We start from the raw sequence: 7,703 nt of genomic DNA, 5'->3' as shown, positions 1-7,703 counted from the left end.
AGCCGTTTGGTGCGGGGCGTCAGGCGGGTGCTGAGGCGGGCTGTGCTGCGGACAGCTGCCGGAGACTCTCCCTCCCCTCACGGGGAGAGGCCCCGCTGAAGACTCAAGACCGAGCTCCCGCTCCAAGCAGGGCCACAGATCAAGTGCTTCGGCCCCACCATCGCCGTGGCTTCAGTGCACTCGATCAGGTTAACGAGTCTTTCTGGTATTGGGGCACCCATAACGGGATGCCTTATTCAAGGTGCCACGTTATGAGTGCTGAGTAAAAAGCGATATTCACTTCACTGGGATGCTGTTAGCCACCAGCCCTGTCGGGCTGCACTGCAGGATCACGTTTCAAGCGTCCACTAGGGCCCCAAGGGACGGTGTGCCCCAGGCTGGCAGCTTGTTTATCCTAATGCACTGTTTAACCCATCCCAGACACAGGACTTTGTGTTTTTCCTTGACTTCAATGAGATTTCTGTCAGCCCCTTTCCTTTGGCTTGTCCAGGTCCCTCTGAACAGCAGCCCTGCCCTTGAGTGGAATGACTGCACTCTCAATGGTAATTAAGACAGTCAACTTCCTTAGTTAGCCTAGTAAATTGACCAGAAAAAATAAGAGATCACTGAACAGGCCTGAGCTGCCTTCCTGTCTGATAGGGAAATTAGTTCTTGTTTGGCTGGAAGCTATCTTGGCTTGGAAGTAACTTGTGATGAAGAATTTTCTAGCAGTTACTCCAAAAGTTTATAAGCTCTCTTGTTAAAACACTTACACACTTTTTTTTCCCTCAGTAGAGGAAACAGTAGGACTTACCACCTCTGGATTTTGTGACACTTTGCCAGTTTGTCTTACGAGGCTCCTTTACACTACTGCCATATTTCTCTGTAGGAATCTGGGCTTTGATCAAACCATTCCTTAAAGCCCTAGTATAGGCCTGGCCTTTATTTATTGACACTGAAGTGCACTCAGCATTAGCATCTGGAGACAAAAGCAAAAGTCAGGAGTCAGGAGGAGTTTAGCAGCAACTATGGGCTTCCACTGTTCCTCCAACACCAAGCAAGCGGGGAGACAGACCTGCCCATAGGACCACTCACACTGTGCAGACATGAAACAGTGACAGCAATTTTCCTCATTTGCTACTTCTCAAGAGTAGGTCACCTCTCCCAATAACTCAGTGATATTCTCTCCTCACTAGGTATTCAAATAGTACCTGCCATTACCAAAGAAGATTTTTGTCGACAGCTTCCCAGCATTGTAGAGTTCCCTGCCTTTCTGAGCCATAAGCTTCTTGCCACCACAATTAATGCCAGCTGAGGATTAGGTAAGTAAGAGTCTCACAGAACACATATATCTTCTAATATCTTCCATGTGATACACGTAGACTGAACTCAAAAATCTCTATATTACAATTTTTCTAATCCTTTAGCTATTCTTGTGGTTTGTAGAAACAAAAAAAAAAACAAAAACCACCCAACAACAAAAAAAAAACTTGTCTAACTTATCAGTGCCCTTCCTGCATGGATAGTTTGAAAACTGGATGTGGTATTTTAGCAGTGTTTAGACCTGAGATACATAGTGAACAGAAAGAAATACAGTAGTAGAAGTTATTTGAGAAGACACACACTTGGCTGAAGTTCCCTTGTGAGGCAATAGTACAGAAAGGTCTTTTTTCTGCTGCTCAGTAAGAACTTGGGAAACCTGAGGGAAACATGCTAGTTTTTCTATAGATTCTCAGGGGGGGCAGGAAGTGATTGAGCAAAACCAAGAGAGGTTTGAGATCTGGTGGAACCAAATTAGGAGAATTTATGTGACAAAGAGCTGATGTGCAAAAGGGAAGGTTGAGGAATATTTTGTTGTTTAGTACAAGATGCCAAATAGTTATATTTGTGTCCTCAGAGAACATGCAAATGAAGGGGGTGGCAAAGCAGATTTCCATGAAGTGGCTAAGAAGGAACATGTAAAATGATGGCTCCGAATATATGGGAGTGTTCCTGTGAATTCAAAAGGACCAGGAAAAAAAGACCAGGATGATAAGAGCAAAAGACTTACTTTATAAGTAATTTATAAGTATCTTCTAGCCACATTCAACACAGAGGAGGTTTGCAGTTCAGGCAAAGGCTGCTCAGGAACAATGCAGAGTTGCTTTCATCCCTAAAACAGAACAGGGTGTTCCTAAAACAGGGGAGACATGTCACTGTGCTGCTAATCCCTCTGAAGTAGGTCAGGCTTGCAAAGATGGAGAAGATACACCTCATTTGAACCTGATTAGGAGCATGAAACAGGAAATGGATAAAAAGAGAAAACAAGGAAGGCCACTTAGAAAAGACAGCTGTCTGGGCCAGACCATTTATTGCTTTCATGATTACATCAATTACTCTGTCCCTTACAAAACTTACTCTCCTTTAGCTTCATTGGGCTTCTGTTAAATCTGTACATCTTCAACTTTCACCCTATATGTGTGTGTTGCTCTGCTGGCTTTGCACAGATCTTGAGAGTTAGAGTTTTCCAACTTCCATAGTCCCACTGCTGTTAGAGAAAAGGTTTAGGAATTAAGCAGTCAGTTTAGGTTTTGACAGCTGTTGATGGAAGTGTATCCATTAGCCACAGTTAAGTTTTGGACAGAATTTGGAAAAAAAAGGTTTATGAGTTCACTTCTGTAGCTGTTTTAATCTTGGTTATAAAATGGAAAGTTCAACTATAGTATGGAAAGAACAAATAAGTGTGGTAGACCTGAATGAAGGGCAAGACACCAATAACTTGTCTTTCTCCTGTTCTCTGATACTGCAGGCACTCATGTCACAAATATTTCTACACTGGAATGACAATTTACCTTGGTGACCAGTCCCTGCTCTGCACAGAGGACACCACCAAAATACATTGTTTCCTAGACTTCCCTAGCAGTAATTTCAGTGTTTCTCTTGACAGACATGCACAAGACTGTGCTTTGTGCTCCATAAGTATTTTCTCTGTGTCAAGTCTTTATGTTCACTGAAATAAAATTTAGCCTCCTGTGATAGTGTGGCTTTCCACTGGAAAAAAAGAAGGGAATTAAAAACTCATTGATTTTAGGTGTGTGGTATAGAGGGTATAGTTAGAAAACTTTTTCTGTAAGTTTGTTTCTATTAGGTTTATTTTGTACTTTATTGAATGTTGTCCTATTATTAGTTTGTGTGGGTGTCTCATGGTAAAGAAAGGTATTCCAGAATTCTTGACATGTTTTCTTTCACTGTGGGCCATGATGGATTCATAACACTGCCTAGAGCAGAATAAATTATTGTAACACTCATTTTCCTAGAATATACCTAATATCACCATCTATGTATTTTTTTCAGTTCTATACTGGATTTCTAGAACTACCCTCCTAAAAACTTTTGGAATTTGTATTTGATGGATTGTTTGTAAAACCAGAAAATAAGAGGTTATTAACACACAGACAATAGCAATTTTGATACTTCCAATTTTCATTTAATCTGTACATGCACCTAACACAATAATAGTTGCAAATATTTTTTACTATGAGAATGGCAAAAGCATTTGAAACTTGGTTTATAATTTCAGACAAATAATGTAGTAGAGAATAAACAATATATGGCCAGAAATAAGTATTCCATGCATGTTCTAACATGGATTTATTAACCTTAAAGCTTGTTCTATTTAAGGAGAATGCTGTAGTTTCAAATAGGTAGATTAGTAAATACACAGTACTGTAACTAACTTGGAAACTCACCACTGCTCTGCCCTTGATATCTATTTCAAATGAACAAAACCTTTTATACAACAGTTTGACTTTTGACCAGGAATGTTCATATCTGTCCTTCATAAATAAGACTACAAAATTCATTGGAATATTAAAAGAACTATATAAAGAGCTTTCTTGTTCATATAAAGCAAGTTCACATGAATCTAATGACTACCTACCAACAGATAGGTATAAAATGACAGGAGGAAATCATACTTTGCACCTTCATAAAGAAAGCCAGTCAGGGTACTGCAACCATAACGCTTCTAGTTAAATGTAGTTTTCAAGAACATCTCTGACTAACTTTGAGTTTTGCTGTCTTGCGTAAGTGTGAAGAACTAGAGTTGTCCTGTCAAGCACTCCAATCTGAAGATAAGTTATCAAAGGTGTTCAGCATCGAAAAATGTATCTTATTATCAAAAAACCTCACTGCTCATTTATTATTTATGCTTCTTACACAGGGAAGTTAACGTGCATCACTATAGGTATGTTAGTGTGCACTAACAGTTCTACCCTACCTTCCTGTGTGGCTGCTCTTGTGATCTTGTAGTACTAAATAATATAACAGGAAAAATATGCTTTTTCATCTTGCCTGCATGTCCAACCACAGAAGACACTTGGCTATCAAGGTGAAGTTTGTCATACAGAGACTGGAGTGCACCAGAGTACAACAGTGCTGTGATGGGTTGATCCTGGCTGGATGCCAGGTGCCCACCAAAATATAAAAAAATATAACAAAGAGCTTGCAGGTTGAGATAAGGACAGGAGAGATCACTCACCAATTACTGTCATGGGCAAAACAGACTCAGTTTGGGGAAAATTAACTCAATTTATTACAAATCAAACAGAGTAAGGGAATGAGAAATAAAACCAAATCTCAGAACACCTTCCCTGCACCCCTCCCTTCTTCCCGGGCACAACTTCACTCCCGGATTTCTCTACCAAACCCCCCCAGCAGCACAGGGGGACAGGGATGGGGTTTACGGTCATCACACGTTATTTTCTACCGCTTCATCCTCCTCAGGGGGAGGGCTCATCACACTCTTCCCCTGCTCCAGCGTGGGGTCCCACCCACGGCAGACAGTCCTCCATGAACTTCTCCAACGTGGGCCCTTCCCACGGGCTGCAGTTCTTCACGAACTGCTCCACCATGGGTCCTTTCCACGGTGTGCAGTCCTTCAGGAGCACACTGCTCCAGCGTGGGTCCCCCATGGGGTCACAAGTCCTGCCAGTAAACCTGCTCCGTGGGCTCCTCTCTCCACAGATCCACAGGTCCTGCCAGGAGCCTGCTCCAGCACAGGGTTCCCACGGGGTCACAGCCTCCTTCGGGAACCCACCTGCTCCGGCGTGGGGTCCTTCACGGGCTGCAGGTGGATATCCACTCCACCGTAGACCTCCATGGACTGCAGGGGGACAGCCTGCCTCACCATGGTCTTCACCACGGGCTGCAGGGGAATCTCTTCTCCGGTGCCTGGAGCATCTCCTCCCCCTCCTTCTTCACTGACCTTGGTGTCTGCAGGGTTGTTTCTCTTACGTGTTCTCACTCCTCTCTCCGGTGGCTGTTTCTCTCTGTCCCCACTTTTTTTCCTACTTAAAAATGTTATCACAGAGGCGTTACCACTATCACTGATTGGCTCGGCCTTGGCCGGCGGCGGGTCCATCTTAGAGCCGGCTGGTATAGGCTCTCTCTCTCGAACACAGGGGAAGCTTCCAGCAGCTTCTTACAGAAGCCACCCCTGTAACCCCCCCCACTACCAAAACCTTGCCACACAAAGCCAATACAAGTGCTCAGTGTACTTCCTGCAGCCAGAGGCATCCCTAACCTCCAGGGAGCAGAGATGCCGGAGAGAACCTGGTTCTGGAAGCATACGATACCTACCTGGGAGCTAGAGGTACAGCTTGCTTGCTGGCTTTGAAAAGAAGACTGCTCAGCAGGGAAACTGGGACAGAAAGAATGAGATTTGGAACCTGAAGGACAGCCTGTTTCTGGTGAAATGTCTCTGTACTGGTATCTTTACATATCTTCCAAGGTACAGAATGGAGGGACAGGAAGTAATTTACAAACCTTATGTAATATCCAGTCCTGTAAAGAGGTGCGTGCTGGGCAATTCCTCTACCCACACAGTGCTCCACCATGCAGGCATGCCTCCGCATCATCATCTTTGCATAAATCAAGCATAGACCTCCTACAAGATCATCTCCCACCTCTAATGTGCATCTGTTCATTTTCTGCCTGTCAAGCCTCTTCAGAATTTAAAAGAAAGAAGTTGCAAGAGATAGAAGAAACTTTCAAGTTTGAGTGCATCTGATCAGGACAGATCTGATAGGAAATGGGAATTTTTATTGCCTGACTTTTTTATTTTCCAAAGTGGAATTCTTCTGCTGTGCAAGGAACTGTTTCTTGCAATATATTTTTTCCTCAGCAATAAAAATATCTCCAAGGCAGAAGTATAATTCTCTTTTTTAGACTTGACACCTCCAAAGCCTGATAAATATGGCTAAGTTAGATGAAAAGGTATTACTAGGTTTTTATTAGATTATGATGCAAGCTAAAGCTGGCTAGCTTGTCAGCCAGTAAATCTAGTACAAACATCTGTGGCCAAATACAACTCTCATACGTGTTTCTGTTTGTGGTCAGTATTCTTCTCTACTGTGATACTGGTTCCTTTCTATCAGTTGTGAGAAGGGCATGGGTGTACATAGGGCATGATTTACAACATAAACAGTCATTGACATAGAATAATTCTGACTGTGCTCCCAAATTAAATCAGAAATAATGCTATTAAAGGCAAAGGAGTTATTCTTCCTTATACAATACATGAATCCAAAATTCAGGCCTTTATCACAAGACTAAGATTTGTTAAATATGGCATGGATATTTATTTATACATGGCTTTTTACCATCAGTGACTTCTTGTTTCAAAAATAACCCTTTTTTGGCTCCTTTCTGGCAGCTGCATGTTGTGTTAAAAAAGTGAAGCATGTTGTGTTAAAAAAGTGAATCAAACTGTGTTAAAGTCAGGTAGACATGATGCTCTCCTACTGACTTCAGCAGGGACTGCACAAGAATTTGGTATCTGAAAGCTGCACTGGGTACTGCGAACACAGCAAGTGCTTCTTCCATTCCAGGCAGAGTGGTAGTCTCACTAACAGTAGGCAGCTCTCTTCACAGCATGTCGCACTCATTTTAAACCTGCTCCAAATGCTGCAGGAGCTCAGCAGTGAAGCAGGCTGCCCAAAGGCACAGATGTAAACCCAGGCTAAGCTCACAGATGTTCTATGGCGGAGTATCTACTGTGCAGTCTATAACACACAAAATATATGCTGTAATTTTTTTTAAAGGTTGCAATACTTCAAGACTTCCTGCAAAAAGAATAAAAGCTCACCTGAAAAGATGGTATGTTTGAGAATATGAAAAGTGTCATGTCATAAGCTAAGTTCTTGCTTGTAGTCAATTTTTGGATAAGCGTCTCAAAGACATACTGCAGCGGAGCCATAAATCCAGATGCCATTGCATGTAGTTCTCAAGCCAAGCTTCCAAAAATTCCAACCTTTGCAAATATCTTTATATATTAATCTGAATTTAGTGCTGAGATAAGCAACTTCTGATGAAAGCAGCAGGATATACATGAAACAAATATTTTCCAAAGTATTGCTGTATCTGCAGTACCTTTTCAGAGTTTCTAGTCATTCTCTCCCACGCTAAGAAAATGTCTTCATCTAAATTCAGAGAAAAATAATATTTCTGGCCCCATCAGAACAATTAATGGGTATGCCAGCTTGATATTTATGCCAGTATTTCTGAGGCTTTGGGGGTAGTCTCTAATAATTTCCAACTTTTAGTAAAGTAATGTTCATCTCTCTCCTTTAGTATTACAAAACAGGTATAAAATCCTTACCCTTGACCTTCTGTTTAACCAGTGATTACCTACAACCCTGGGCATGTTTCTCCTGTTCCTTTCCCATTGACCTGTGCATTATGTC

This window comes from Haliaeetus leucocephalus, unplaced genomic scaffold (assembly GCF_000737465.1).
Source record: "Haliaeetus leucocephalus isolate CR32 unplaced genomic scaffold, Haliaeetus_leucocephalus-4.0 Scaffold450, whole genome shotgun sequence".
Classification (NCBI taxonomy): Eukaryota; Metazoa; Chordata; class Aves; order Accipitriformes; family Accipitridae; genus Haliaeetus; species Haliaeetus leucocephalus.
Note: the sequence above shows the minus strand (reverse complement) of the source record.